Genomic DNA, 16196 nt, shown 5'->3' with positions numbered 1-16196 from the left:
CCCAGTTTGGATGCTTTTTATTTCTTTCTCTTGCCTTATTTCTCTGTTTAGGATTTACACACTATGTTAAATAAGAGTGTTGAGAATGGGCATCCTTGTCTTGTTCCTCATTCTACAGGAAAGACTTTCCATTTCTCACCATTGAGTATGGTATTGGCTAAAGGTTTGTTATATATGGCCTTCATTATGTTGAGCTACCCATTTTATTGTTTTAATAAAAAATAGAGGTATTATAAATACTTTTTATGCATCTACTGATATAATTTTTGTCTTTTCTTTTATTGTTAATGTGGTACATTACATTGACTGATTTGCACATGGTGAACCATCCTTGTTCCCCTAGAATGAATCTCACTTGATTATGATGTATTTTCTAAATGCATTGTTATATTTAATGTGATAATAGTTTAGGATTTTTGCATCTTCATTCATCCAGATATTGGTCTATAGGCTTCTGTGTTTGTGTGTGTATGTGTTGTTCTTGCCAGGTTTTGGCATCAGGGTTATGTTGGTCTCAGAAAATATGTTAGGGAGTATTACTACCTTTTCTTAAATACTTGGGAGAGTCTGAGAAGGTTTGTTACTAAATTTTTCTGAAAAAAATTATAGAATTTACTAGCAAAGCCAGTTCTTCACTTTTATGTTTTGGGGGGTTTTTGATGGTTGCTTTAATTTACTCACTGTTTATCAGTTTATTTAGATTTTTCAGTTCTTCCTTTTTAGTCTAGGAAAGTTATATATTTCTGGAACATATTTTTTCTTCTGCTGACTTTGAATTGCTTTTGTCCTTTCTAGTTGTATAAGATGTAATGTTAAGGTGTTCACTTGTGATTTCTTTTATTTCTTAAGATACGCCTCTAATGATATAAATAAACTTCCCTCTTATTACTGTTTTAGTTGAATCCCAGAAGTTTTGAAACACAGTATTGACATTCTCATTTGTGTCTGTATATCTTTTTTTTTAAAGATTTTATTTATTTCTTTTTAGAGAGAGAAGGGAGGGAGGGAGTAGGGGGACAGAGAGAGAGAGAGAGAGAGAGAGAGACAGAGACAGAGACAGAGACAGAGACAGAGACAGAGACAGAGAGAGAGAAACATCAATGTGCGGTTGCTGGGGGTTATGGCCTGTAACCCAGGAATGTACCCTGGCTGGGAATCGAACCTGGGACACTTTGGTTCCCAGCCCACGCTCATCCACTGAGCTACACCAGCCAGGGCTCTCTGTATATTTTTTGATCTCACCAGTTATTTCTTCTTTAACCCAGTCATTAGCTAGGAGTATGTTATTCAATCTCCACATATTCATGTGTTTATTTCATTTTTACAGTTGATTTCTACTTTCAAAGCACTGTGGTCAGGGAATATGCTTGGTATAATTTCAATCTTGTTTTGCGACCTGATATGTGGTCTGTGCTTAAGAGTGTTCCATATGCACTATAGAAGAATGTGAACTCTGATGTTCTGGGATGAAAAGCTCCATAAATATCAATTGTATCCATTTCATCTGATGTACTACTTAAGGCCCATATATATTTTTTATTGATATTGTGTTTGGAGGATCTATCTACAGCATCAGTAGAGCATTAAGTTCCCTGACCATGATTGTTTTTTCTGTCTGATTTTTTCTTTATTTCTGTCAGTAGTTACTTTATATATTACAGCACTCCCTGATTGGGTGCATATATATTCAGAAGTGTTATATCTTCTTGATGTAATGGGCCTTTATCATTGTAAAATGTCAGTTTTTGTCTCTTGTTATTTTGTTTCTTGTCTCTTGTTATTTTGAAATTTATTATGTCAGATATCAGTATTCTATACCTGATTTTCTTCGGATGTTATTTTTCTTGAAGAATCATTTTCCACCCTTTCACTTTGACTCTAAGTTTGCCTTTGTAGCTTAGTTATGTATCCTGAAAGCAGCATATGATTAGGTTTATTTTTCTGATCCAGTGTGATACTCTGTAACTCCTTATTGGTGAGTTCAATCCATTTATCCTTAGGGGAAATATTGATGTATAAGTATTTCCTATAACTATTTTATGTTTTGTTTTCTGGTAGATCTATGCCTCCACTGCCTCAATTTCTCTGTGTTTATGTTTTCTTAAATTATTTTATTGTTGTTCAATTATAGTTGTCTGCATTTACCCACCACTCCCCTCCCATGCCAGTCAAATGCACACCCCTCCCTTGCTTCCACACCCCATTGGTTTTGTCCATGTGTCCTTTACAGTTGTTCCTGAAAATTCTTCCCCCATTATCCCCTTTCAATTCCAATGTAACTGGTCATGTTTTACTTGTTTTTTTTGTTTTGTTCATTAGGTTCAAGTTAAAGATGAGATCATATGGTGTTTGTCCCTCACCATTTGTCTTATTTCACTTAGCATAATGTTCTCCAGTTCCATCCATGCTGTCGCAAAGGGTAGGGGCTCCTTTTTTCTCTCTGTTGCAAAGCACTCCATTGTGTGAATGTACCACAGATTTTTAATCCACTCATTTATTGATGGGCCCTTAGGTTACTTCTAGTACTTGAATATTACAAATTCTGCTGCTATGAACATTGGGATGCAGAGGTTCTTTTGGATTAGTGTTTCACTGTTTTTAGGGTATAATTCCAGCAGTGGAATATCTGGGTCAAAAGGCAGTTCCATATTTAGTTTTCTGAGGAAATTCCATACTGTTTCCCACAGTGGCTGCACCAGTCTTCATTTGCACCAACAGTGCACTAGGGTCACCTTTTTGCCACATCCTCTCCAACACTTGCTTGTTGATGTTTTTATTATTGCCATCCTCACAGGTATAAATTAATATCTCATTGTGGTCTTAATTTGCATCTCTCTGATGGCTAGTTATACTGAGCATCTTTTCATATGCCTCTGGACCCTCTGTATGTCCTGTTTAGAGGAGGGTCTACTGAAGTCTTTTCCCAATTTTGTAATTGGGTCATTTGTCTTCCTGGAGTGGAATCCTGTTAAATCTTGATATATTTTGTAGATCAAACCCTTGTCTGTGGTATCATTGGCAAATAAGTTTTCCCATATAGTTGGTTCTCTTTTCAATTTAATGCTATGTTCTTTAGCCATGCAGAAGCTTTTGAATTTGAGGAGGTCCCATTTGTTTATTCTTTCTTTTATGCCCCTTGCTTTAGGAGATACATCAGTGAAGATATTGCTGCATGGAATGTCTGAGATTTTCTTGCCTATGTTTCCCTCTAGGGCTTTTATGGTGTCACAACTTATATTTCAGTCTTTGATACACCTTTAATTTATTTCTGTGTATGGTGTAAATTGGTGATCGAGTTTTATTTTATTTTTTTTTCATGGAGCTGTCCAGCTCTCCCAACACCATTTGTTGAAGAGGCTATTTTTACTCCATTTTATGCTTCTTCCCCTTCTTCAAATATTAATTGACCATAGAGACTTAGGTTTATTTCTGGGCTGTCTGATCTGTTCCATTGGTCTATGTGTCTATTCTTATGACAGTATCAGGCTGTTTTGGTTATAGTGGTCTTGTCATACAGTGTGATATCAGGTATTCTGATCCCTCCTACTTTGCTCTTCTTTCTAAAAATTACTGCAGCTATTTAGGGTCATTAATGGTTCCATATAAATTTATGGAATGTTTGTTCTACATAAGTGAAATATGTCATGAGTACTTTAGTAGGGTGTTGCGCGTGGGTCACTGGCCAGCAGTGACCACGGAACGCTGTGGATGGCTCGACGATAAACACGCGAGAAAAAACGACACATGCACAGAGACAAACTAGTTTCTGTGGGGAAGTAGAGACGAAATGGCCACCACCCCCTAGTGGGGAGCGCCCTGATTTACCGTCCATACCTGCTTTTATTGGGCTCATTTTGCATAATAATTCAGGTAAAGTACAGTACTCATTAGGGGGAAGTAAGGAACCATAGAAAACAAAGAACTCTGCCGGTCTATTGAGTTGGGGGGTCAAAGAGCTGTAAGACTGAGGAACAAAATAACTTCCTCCTAAGACCCTTCTCATTCAACTGAGAGCATTCTAAACAAAGAAGGTTTCACAGTAATTTACATGTTCTTTCTTAGGCCTGATCACCCTGGGGAATCCGCACTTCTCAGTACCGAGCTGCACCACCCTGTCATTGTTTCAGGCTTAGGTGGAGCAAGGGAACTAAGGCAACTGGGAGACAAGGAGGTTTTTTTCCCAGATGCTGAGAACTCAGGCTATGTCAAAGCCGAGGAGCGAGGGTCCATCACCCCCTTTTGCTGCAGCCCCCCAAGTCCTTCTTTTGGGGGGGGGTCCCAAAGTGATCGTGCCTGTCTTAGGTCGTTCCCCCCGTGGGGAATCTTACCCGTCTTTGGCTAACCGACCAAGCTTTTTGGGGGTTCAGTTATGAACAAAGCAGCAGAAGCAGCATTCCTGCCAGGAAGATAAGCTTTTGTCTCCTTGCTGGCTTACAGTTCCAAGGGCGTTCCCTTAGCCTTAGCTAGGCGGGGGTTTCAACTTCTGATACCAGTCAGGGCGGTTCCCAACAGTAGGGATTGCCTTGAGTCTACAAATTGCTTTGGGTAGTATGGACATTGTGAGGGTGTTGATTCTTCCAATCCAGGATCATGGTACATGCTTCCAGTTGTTTGTGTCTTCCTTAATTTCTTTCTTCAGTGTTGTGTAGTTTTCTGAGTACAGGTCTTTTACCTCCTAGGTTAGGTTTACTCCTAGGTTCTTTATTTTTCTTGTTGCTGTATCAAATGGGATTTTTTCTTGATTTTTGTTTCTGATATTTCATTGTTGGTGTACAAAAATGCCTTTAATTTCTGAATATTGACTTTGTATCCCACTGTTTTTCAAAATTCACTAATCAGGTTGAGTTGTTTTTTGGTGGAGTCTATAGAGTGTTTTATGTACACTATCATGTCTTTGGCAAATAATGACAGTTTTGCTTCCTCCTTTCCAAGTTGGATGCCATTTATTTCCTTTTCTGGTCTGATTGGTGTGCCTAGAACTTCCATTACTATGTTGAATAGGAGTGGTGAAAGCAGGCATCTTTGTCTTGTTTTTGATCTTAGTGGGAAAGCTCTCAGTTTTTGTTCATTGAGTATGATGTTTGCTGTAGGTATCTTGTTTATGGCCTTTATTATGTTGAAGAATGCTCTCTCTACCCCACTTTGCTGAGTGTTTTTATCATCAATGGGTGCTGTACCTTGTCAAATGCTTTTTCCACTTCTATTGATATGATCATGTGATTTTTGTCTCTTGTTTCTGTGAGGCATTACATTTAGTGATTTGTGAATATCGTACAACCCTAGCATCCCACTTGGTCATGGTGTATGATCTTTTTAATGTGTTTCTAGAGGCCATTTGTCAATATTTTGTTGAGGATTTTACCATCTATGTTCATCAGGAATATTGGCTTGGTGTTGTCTTCTTTTCTTAAGTCTTTATCTGGTTTGGGGATTGGAATGATGCTGGATTTATAGAAAGAGTTTGGGAGTCTTCGATCTTCTTGGAATTTTTGGAATAATCTGTGAAGGGTATGGGGTTAGTTCATCCTTAAATGCTTTGTAAAATTTTTCTGTGAAATTGTCTGGTTCAGGGCTTTTATTTGCATCAGGAACTTTTTTATTACCCCTTCAATTTCATCAGCCATTTTTGATCTGTTCAGGCCTTCTGCTTCTTCTTCATTGAGTTTTGGAAGATTATATTTTTCTAGAAAGATGTCCATTTCACCTAGGTTTTCAATTTTCTTGGCATAGAGTTCATAGTAATTTCGTACAATCCTTTGTATTTCTGTGGTATCAGTTGCAATCTCTCCTCTTTCATTTCTGATCATGTTTATTTGGGTCCTCTCTCTTTTTTTCTTGATAATTCTGCTTAAAGTCTTGCCAATTTTGTTTATCTTTTTGCAGAACTAGCCCTTGGATTTATTGATCCTTGAAATTGTGCTTTTAGTGTATATGTCATTTAATTCTGCTCTGATCTTGGTTATTTCCTTCCTTCTACTTGCTCTGGGCTGTCTTTGTTGCTGGTCTTCGAGTATTGTAGATGTAGGGTTAGGCTGTTCATTTGAAATGTTTCTATCTTTTTTTAGGTTAGTCTTTATTGCTGTGAACTCCCCTCTCAGGACAGTGTTCACTGTGTCCCATAATTTTTCAGTTGTTGTGAGTTCATTTTCATTTGTTTCCAGAAACATTTTGATTTCTTCTTTCATTCTTGACCCATTCATTGTTTAATAGCATCCTATTCAATCCCCATGAGATTGAGTGTTTTTGAGTTTTTTTCCTTGAGGTTGCATTCTAGTTTCTATTTCTTGTGGTCAGATAAATTTCTTGATATGATTTTAGTTTTCTTGAGTTTGTTGAAGCTTGTTTTGTGTCCTATCATGTGGTCTACCTTTGAAAATGTTTCATGTGTATTTGAAAAGAATGTGTATTTAGCTTCTTTGGGATGGAAGCCTCTCTCTATATATATATCAGTTAAGTCTATTTGATTTAGGATATTGATCAATGTCACAATTTCTTTGTTAATATTTTGTTTGGAAGATCTATCCACTTTTGATACAGGGGTGTTAAATTCCCCTACTATAATTGTGTTGCTGTCAATATCTTTCTTGAAGTCCTTAAAGATTTTCTTTATGTATTTGTGTGCTCCTACATTGGGTGCATACGTATTTTACAATGTTTATGTCTCCTTGACGAATTCTTCTCATGAGTATTATGAAGTGGCCTTCTTGGTCTCTTTTTATTCCTCTTTTTGTGAAGTCAGTTTTGTCTGATATGAGTATTCCTACCCCAGCTTTTTTTCCCCTGCCCTTTTGCTTGGAATATTTGTTTCTAGCCCTTTCACTGTTGTTCAGAGGTGGGTCTTGTATAGGTAGCATATGTGTGGGTCATGCTTTTATATCTATTCAAATATGCTATGTCTTTTGATTGGAGCATTTAATCCATTCATGTTCAAGGTTATTATTGATAAGAACTTATTCATTGCCATGTTTTCATACCTGTTTTCTTCTCTCTCTTACTCTTTATTTTCCTTTTCTTAAATCAGAGCCTTCAGCATCTCTTGCAGAGCTCTTTTGGAGGAAGTGTATTCTTTGGAAGAACTGTATTCTTTGACGCTTATTTTGTCTGGGAAACTTCTTTATTTTTTAATGATTTTACTTATTTTTTTTTAGTAAGGGAAGGGGAGGGGAGAGAGAGAGAGAGAGAGAGAGAGAGAGAGATATGAATGTGTGGTTGCTGGGGGTCCGTGGCCTGCAACCTAGGCATGTGCCCTGACTGGGAATTGAACCTGCGATGCCTGGTTCGCAGCCCACACTCAATCCACTGAGCTACACCAGCCAGGACTGGGAAACTTTTATTTCACCTTTCATTTCAGTTGAGAGCCTTGCTAGATAGAGTAGTCTTGTTTGAAGACCTTAGATTTTCATTACTTGGAATATTCTTTGCCAATTTCTTCTGGATGGAACCTTTCAATTCAGAAGTCAGCTGCTAGTTTTATTAGGGTTCCCTTGTATGTTACTTCCTGTTTCTCCCTTGCTGCCTTTAAGATTCCATCTTTTTCATGGAATTTTGCCTTTTTAATTATGATGTGTCTGGAAGTCAGCCTCTTTGTGTTCCTCTTGACTGGGATTCTCTGTGTTTCTTGGATTTGTGTGATTTTTTCTCTCATCATATTAGGGAAGTTTTCCATCATTACTTTTTCAAACAGGTTTTCTATGTCTTGCTCCTCCTCTTCTTCTTCTGATAGCCCTATTACACAGATATTATTATGTTTCATCTTCTCTTGCAGTTCCCTTACTATCTCTTCATTCTTTCTAAATCTCTTTTCCTTTTCTTATTCTTTTTGGGTTTTTTTTTCTACCTTGTTCTCCAGCTTGCTATTCAATCCTCTGCATTATCTAGCCTGATATTGATTCCTTCTAGTCTGTTCTTCAATTCAGAAATTGTATTCTTAATTTCCTTGTGACCCTTGTTGATAGTTTCTATTTCTTTTTTCATGTTGATATAGATTGCAATGAGTTTATTGTAGTTTCTCTGTAGTTTTTGGTAATTCTCTGTGAGCTCATTGAGCTTCCTGATAACCACTGCTTTGAACTCAGTATCTGATAGTTGATTTGTCTCTATTTCATATAGCATTCTTTCTGAGGATTCCTCCTTCCTCTTCATTTTGGGATTGTTTCTTTGTTTTCCCATTGTTTGTGAGATTCTTCTTATTAGCATTTGCTTCTTAAATCAATCTGTTCTGACTTTCTGTGTTTATGGTGTGAACTTCTATGGTAGAAGACCTGTGAGATTCAGTGTTATGGTATCCTTGATCTCCTGAGCTTGCTGGTCTTGGGCTGTTGTTTATATCAGCTCTCTGTATGTTTTGGGGTTTTGATTGTTTGGGTCTTTCTTTGGTGGGTCCTTTTCTCCAGCTGGTTAACTGAGGGTTACTCCATCTACCAGATCTTGTATTCTCTTATGCAGGTGTGGACTGGTTGTGTTGAAGCTGGTTCTTCTGTCTGTACAAGGTTTTGAGCCTCCTTTCTTACTATTGTCCAGTGGTTTGTTCTGTGTAGTTTGTCCACCATTTAATTGTAATTCCAGATTGGTCCTGGATTGAGGTTAGTGTGGCTTTCACTCCCTCCTTCACTTTCTTCTGTTATTATCTGTTGGTGGTTCCTTTATTGGTGGGTTTGCTCTTCCAGCAGGTGTACTGGTGTTCACAGCTCCCACCTACTCTTTTTTTTTGTGAGCAATTGGAGGAGTAAGTTAAAATGAATCAAGACAGTGGGAGTGTATTCTGTAATATTTAAAGTACCAACCTGTAGAGAAGAGATAGGAGATCCTTTGGATATGTATAGTGTGATATTTCACCCAACTATCCACTTTTTACAAAGAGTGGATAAAAGATAAGTCTCTTGATGGGATAGGTAGAATTGTGAGTTTGATCTAGAGAGCAGTGAGCTTGTGGAAGGTCCTATTATGAGATATAGTGAGAGTAAAGGATATAAAATAAGTGTAGTGTGCAAGACAATAGAGTTAACCACAGCAGTAATAAAATTCCAGAAACAGTGAAGTGAACTAAAATCTGAGAGTGGTGCTGTGTAGTATTTACAATTGTATTGAACAGTAATTATTTATAGTAGTAATGGAGCAACAATAATATGACAGAATCTATCTGAATAACAAGAATAGGAAGTGCACAACCAAGAGTAGTGTGCTATTGGAACACCAGTGAAGAAAAAGGCAAAAAATTAAAAATACACTATGAAAGAGAGAACAAGGAAAACCAGTTAAACCATGTGATTTAACAAACGAAGTGAAGAAGCCTAAACAGAAAGAAAAGAAATAAAAAATACTAATAAAAGATGTAAAATAATGAAAAAATAAATACATTAATATACAATAAGTTGCAAGTTCTCTGGAATAGTAAAGTAAAATTTGTCTCACTGTCTCAGTTTTTGGGATGACCCCTCTTTGCGTCTAACTGTGGTCCTTTCATAGCTCCAGGTTTTATTGTCTCACTTGTGGAAATAAAAAAAAAAAGGAAGAAAGAAAGGAAAAAAGGAAGAAAGAATAAGCCTCCTGCTGGCTTTAAACAAGCCAAGACAGTTTTACTGTTTTTTCTGGCTGCAGCAGGCTGAGGGGGTATTGGTTTCACTTTTCTCCATTCCTGTGGTTTTGTGGGGATGAAGCCAGGTCTGAGGAGCACTCTTTGTAGTTGTCTAGCCTCCAGTCCAGTTCCTCAGTTTGCTGCTGAGCCCCAGGTGCCCTTCTGCACCACGCCTATGCCTTCAGGCCACAAGTTGTGCTGTCCTTGAGGTGTACCATTTAGGGGCAGCTCACATACCACATTCTTGCTCTTTGCTGTCCTAGATGCTAGGGACTCTCAGAGTCTCTTCTTGGTAGTTTGGCTCTCCCACTGAGTTAAGTCTTTCTGAGGGTTGCTGACTCCCTGAGCCCTGCTGCTCTCCTCTTTGGGGCCATCTCTGCCTCCCTCTTAGGGAGCCTCTGCTCCTATGCCTCTGGGCAGCCAGGTGAGGTGCTCTCCACCCCTAAGGCTGTGGACCTGAGTGTGGTGCCTCTGCTGCTGGGGCAGGGTGGGCTGCTGCTGGGCTGCAGGTTTGGGCATGTATTGTCCCTGGGGCTTTGGGTGTGAACGTGGCCTCCACAGCTGCAGCTGGGGCACAGTTGTGGGGTTGCAGTGTTGGGCTGTGATGTCCTCCAATAGTGCAGCAGCAGTGGGCAGTGTTGGGGGCAGCTGGGTCTGTGGCACATCACTGGGGTGGTGGGCATGGTTGGGTGCCCTCTGCCACTGTGGCCAGGTTAGGATATGGGTGTAGCCATGGCCCTGGCAGCACAGGCTGACCCACAGTCAAGGCTGGGGAGACTGCAGAGGCACAGCTGATGGAGGCAGGGCAACTGCTTCAGGAGAATTCCCTAAATAGCCACCAAGTGCCTCTTTTTTTTTCTTTTTGAAAAATTCCTCCTATTCAAGCCTGCTGCTCCAAACAAGTGTCTGGCCTCTCACACAGCCCAACTCTTCAACCAGATCGGGGACTATCCAGGTCAGGGTCTATCGCGGCCCAACTCTTCCCAACTGGTATCCACAGTCTCAGTGTGTGCACACTGTCTCTGTGTGTTTGCTTTTTCATCCTTATTCCTTCCAGCATCTTCAAGCATCCAAGTCCATCCTGCTACTGCTCAGACTTCCCTGTTTGGCATGGGAGGGAGCCATTGACCTGGCTCTCTCCCAAGAATCCTACGGCAGACCTGGTGGGCTCTAGCCACCCTTGTCCCTGCACTGGTCCCAGGGACCTTATTGTCCCAAAGCAATCTCCTTACTACCCGATTTTTCAATGTCCTCTACAGGTTTGTCCTCCAAACTTCATATATGCTGGGGTTCTATTGGCTGTTCACTCTGTTCCTCATAAGATCGGCTAGGTGATCTACCTGTGTGCAAGGGGAAGTGGACTCAGCTCCCACCTACCTCACTGCCATCTTCCAACTCAAATTTTTTTTATGGTGGTATTCATACTTCTTTCCACTGTTTTGTTTTATTAACCTGTGGGTTTCAGGGTTGTTTTTTATTTTATTTGTGTCATTGTCATTAGGTTTATGTAAAAGGAAATTTCACACATGCAGCAGTTTTTTTTAAAATGCATGTGATCTCCATTCTCTTTTGAAAATTCAGATCTTTACTCCCTTCTCTTTTATGTTTTTGTTGTTACACTTATCCCTGTTTATGCTATAATTTTGCTGATGATCTTAATTATAGTTTTGTGACCTTTTGTTCTTTCCTTCAATTAGAATAGCCCCTCTGAGTATTTCCTGCAATGGACATTTGATGATAAATTGCCTCAGCTTCTGTATGTCTGGAAATGTATTTCTCCTTCATTATTAAAGGACAACTTTGTTGGATATACTATTCTTGGCTTGTAATTTCTCTTTCAGTGTTTTGAATATTTGATTCCACTCTCTTCTGACTTGTATGTTTTTTACTGAGCAGTTCAATGATAACCTATTTAGGTTATTGTCTTCTTTTCCCTGGATGCCTTGAGAGTTCTTTATCATTAGTTTTTGAGTTTTACTAAAAATGCCTCAGAGTGGGCCTCTTTGGATTGAGGTAACTAGGTGATCTGTTTTCTTCTTAGATTTGAGAATCTAGACCTTTCCATAGATTTGGGAAGTTTCCATCAAAGCTGTTTGAATAGGCTCTTTGTTCCCCTCTTTCTCTTTCTCCTTCTGGAATGCCTCTTATTCTTATATTACCCTTTCAAACAGAGTCAGATAGTTCTCATAGAGTTCTTTTATTTTATTTTGTTTATGCTCCAGTTTCTCTTTTTCCCTCTGCATCATTTTTAGATGTCTATCTTCTATATTACTAATCCTGTCTTTCCTCTGCTGTACTCTGTATCCTGTTTTTACTTGTTCATTCTTGATCTCTTTTATTGAGTTCCTCTATAGAATTTCTGGTTGGTGCTGTTTAAAATTTTCAGGCTCTTTGGTAAAGTACTTATTTTGTTTATTGATTTGTTTTCTGAGTTCATTAAATTGCCTGTCTGTATTTTCTTGCATCTTATTGAGTATTTTCAGGACAATCTTGAATTCTCTGTTATTTATATCACATATTTCTATACCTTTGATTTTTTCAGAGGTTTTTCATTTTCATTTTGACCTACCTTGCTTCCTTGGTTACTTATATTTGATGGATTCCCTCTCTGTCTAGACATGTATGTATGATAGGCACTTTTCTAGTAGATAAAAAAAAAAGTCTATTATTTTCTAGTCAGTGGGGCTGAATCACAAGTTTTATACCTCTGTGAAATTCCAATGTTGACTGTCACAACGTCTGTGGCTGCCATCAGTGTAGCTACAATGCATGAGTTTGGTGTGGGCTGAAGAAACTGACCAGCTTCTTTGTTGTTTTACCTTCCCAGTAATGGAGACCTTGGACCTCTTTGGGTCCCCTCCCCCCCCAATACCCTAACTCTGGGCCTAATCACATTGTGCACCTTTTGATCAGGGAATAACGTGATTCTGTAGTGCCAGTTCTCAGGGAGGCAGACTAGGTGTTCTGCAATCCAACACCAAAGGCAAAAAGAGGTGAGCTCTGGGAGATCACAGGGAGGCAACTTCATGGGCTTTGTTTCTCTTCCTGGAATGCCAGCTATCCAATAACCATGGCCACACCCCTAGTACTTTGTCCTTGCCAAGGTGTCTGGGCTCAGCTGCAGCTTGTACTACTTGCTCTTGCTGGAGTACCCACCAGACCTCTTTGTTCCTGTCAGCTGAATGGAGCACCAGCCAATATTAGCTTTTTTCCTTCTCTGGACTGACACTGCAGTGAGCTCCTGGCTGTAGGATTGTGTTTGTGGCTCATTTCATTGTTTCTTCCTTCTCACTTTCCCCTTTGCTTCTAGTCACTCACATTTAGATGCTTTAATGCTGCACATGTTTGCGTGTTGAACAGGGAATCCCTTGCTGAGTTATATCTGTTCACAGTGTTGAAACTTTAAAGGGAGAGACCAAGGGGATTTTTCACACCACTGTCCCTCTGATGTCACTTTCCAATTATGACAGTTTTATTTGACTATCACTGTGACTTTGTGGAAAAGTATTCATGTTACAGAGCCATGCCAATGCTATTCTGGAACAGATGTGGTGTTCAATTGCCTGCACCAAGAAGCAGGCCTCCCAATGCAAGAATTTGGTGAAAGAGGAAAGGGGTTGTTTATTTAAAGGCTGTACAGATTTAGAATAATGGCAGACTTCTGCCATTATATCCTGCTCCCTTTAATACCACCCAAAAGTACATAGTCCTGCCTCCCATTGCCAAACCAGGCCAGTTTCAAGGTAAGCCACTCAGAGGTACCACCTTTCAGAAAAGCAGAAGTCTTTCCCATCACAGTTCAGTTCCAATCATCTTTTACAAATCTCAGCGATTAGGCAGGTCCCTGAAGCTCCATAAGCTTTGCTGCTGTCTTCTCCAAGCAGACCTCCTCTCTCAATGCTGACCTTATGTCTCTCTCCCTTGACTTTCAGAACTGACTTCCCCCTGGTGCACCTCCTCTCTCACTCCAGGCCTTGTGGCTCTCCCTTATCTGTTAGCTTGTCCTAATTTAAGTGTTTGGCCTGGAACTTCCTGTGTGACCTCATATCTGGGCCTTCCTATGGTGCATAAGAGTCTGCCATTTTTGCCAGTTCTCCAGTATCTTTTACCTTCTTTTGGCTGCCATCTATAGTCAGAAAAAAATTTTCCAGCAATGCACAGACATCTGGGGTGGGCATCCATCCCCTGCCTCTCACACAGGTGCTATATGAGCTCCCCTCCACCCGCTCTGTCATGAGTCCCTGAACATTCTCAGAGTCCTGTACACAATTTTCCTGGAGCATCAGCCCTCTTCCCTTTAGGAAATGTGACTATTAATTTCCCCAATCAAGAATTGTGGGGATTATACTCTGCACTACATTACACTAGCACCCTCAGAGTCATTCCTTTTTTCCAAATGTTGATTTGTATCCAGGTTCTGTTGGTTTTGGGTCATACTTTAGTGTTTCCAATAGTATATGGATGGGCAAAAGTAGATTAAATTACCAGCCATCATTACCTGACCAGAGATTCTTCAGCAGAAATCATTGCAGGAACCAGTGCCACAGTAAGAAAACCTTAATTCTGATTGATGCCTTGCTGGTGGCTCAGTGTGGACAATTCTGAAAGTAAAAAACAATGCTATGGGCACCGAGTCATATGGGATTGCTACAGTTTTGTGAGATTTACCCCTAAGAACTTCACCACATTCCCACAGTAAATGTCACAGAAAAATTCCTTTTGGCTTCATCCTTAATATTTTTTATATTTTATTCTGTTCTCTTTTTATTTTATTTTCACAACTTCACATGTCAATACAAAACAGTACTTTTTAAAAATGCTATTTTTAGAGAGAATGAGATTTTAATTTACTGCTATAAATATAGGAGAAAATAAATAAAAAAACTACTAGTAACTTGTTCAGTGTTTTGTTACAGTCACATGATAGGCAAGTTTTAACCCACACATATAAAAAATGCTGTTATCTTTATTGTGTTTCCATTTACACAGAAGAAAATGATTATTTTTAGGACATTTAATAGTAAGTAGATAAATCTATTAAATATGATCAAATTGTTCAAATCTCACTTTAAGGCTTAGAATATTTATATTTGTACATAATTCCTAAATGTTTACAATGAAAATTTGACCTCTATCCAAGTAAAGATATTATTCACACTCTCAAGTATTCTCTTGAAATGAGGTCTTATGAATACTTCAAAAAAAGTTCCAGAAATGCTTCTTGCATGGACACACACAAACATGCACATATATATTTTATATATTTTCTTTTTGAGGATACATGTATTGTTCTAAATAGATTAATTGTTCTGACCTACCTCATCTTAATGTACTAGCAGATAGAAATGCACATTCTGTTTTTGAAAAAAGTGTTAAAAAGTAATACAATATAATAGAAGGTGGCAAGTTACAGTTACAAACTAACAGCTTATTTTTATAAACAAAGTTTTACTGGACCACAATTGTCTGTGACTGCTTTCCCACAACAATGGTAGGGTGGAGTAGTTGTGACAACTATTTTATGTCTCACAAGCTTTAAATATTTACCTTTGGCCCTTTAAGAAACTGTTTTTCAATCCCTGATATATGATGTGATGATATGATAAATGGTATGACATGACAACACATAGAAACTTGCACATAAGTATACAGCTTGATAAGCTCTAACAAAATATCACACTCATGGATCAGATCCAAGATGGAGGCACAGGTGTTCGCACTGTACCTCCTCACGCAACCAAAACTGAGGACAACAAGAATTTACAAACAAAAAACAACCAGAACAGAGAGAAATGAACCCAATGGAAGTCTGAGTACCATACATCCAGTCCAGTAAGGAGGGGCGGAATCGGAGGGCTATGGAGAGGGGTCAAGGGGTACCGGCAGGAAAAATTGGTGGCTGGCAGACACACTCACACAGGGCACAGACCGCAGCTGACGGACCGGTGGCAGACCATGGGTGAGGGAGGCAACGAGCAGACCCAGTGAGGCGCACAAGGCAGCTGGGTCTGTGCTGTCCACTGCCGCACATTCGCAAGCAGAACTAAGCGAAAACGGGCAGCGCGACACAGACTGCGCAACCCAGGGACCCAGTGCTGGGAAATAAAGCCTGAAGGCACCAATTGAAAACACCTGTGGAAGTTGAGGCTGGGAGAATCTCTCAGCCTTACAGGAGGCTCCTCGGAGAAACCCACAGAGTCTGAGAGAGTGCACAAGCCCACCCACCTGGGAGCCAGCACCACAGGGGACCAATTTGCTTGTGGGAAGCGGCAAGGGGGGGACTGGAGTCCTGGTGAGAGCGGGGCGGGCGCCATTGTTCCCTCTCGGACCCCGCCCCCACATACACCATCACAACCCAGTGACTGAGGTGCCCCGCCCTGGTGAACACCTAAGGCTCTGCCCCTCATACGTAACAGGTGTGACCAGACCAAAGGAAAAAAATAAAATAAAAATGATGGCTCAAACAGAGTTAAAAGCCCCAGAGCCAATTTTGTTAAGTGACCGAGAAATAGCCAACCTATCAGATGCACAGTTCAAAGCACTGGTGATCAGAATGCTCAGAGAATTGGTGGACTTTGGTCATAAATTAGATGAAGAAATGCAGATTACAGTAAGTGAAATG

The sequence above is a fragment of the Phyllostomus hastatus genome, unplaced genomic scaffold (genome assembly GCF_019186645.2).
Source record: "Phyllostomus hastatus isolate PE091 unplaced genomic scaffold, TTU_PhHast_1.1 phas_contig_2, whole genome shotgun sequence".
NCBI lineage: Eukaryota > Metazoa > Chordata > Mammalia > Chiroptera > Phyllostomidae > Phyllostomus > Phyllostomus hastatus.
The sequence above is the reverse complement of the archived record's forward strand: the minus strand, read 5'-3'. Positions refer to the sequence as shown.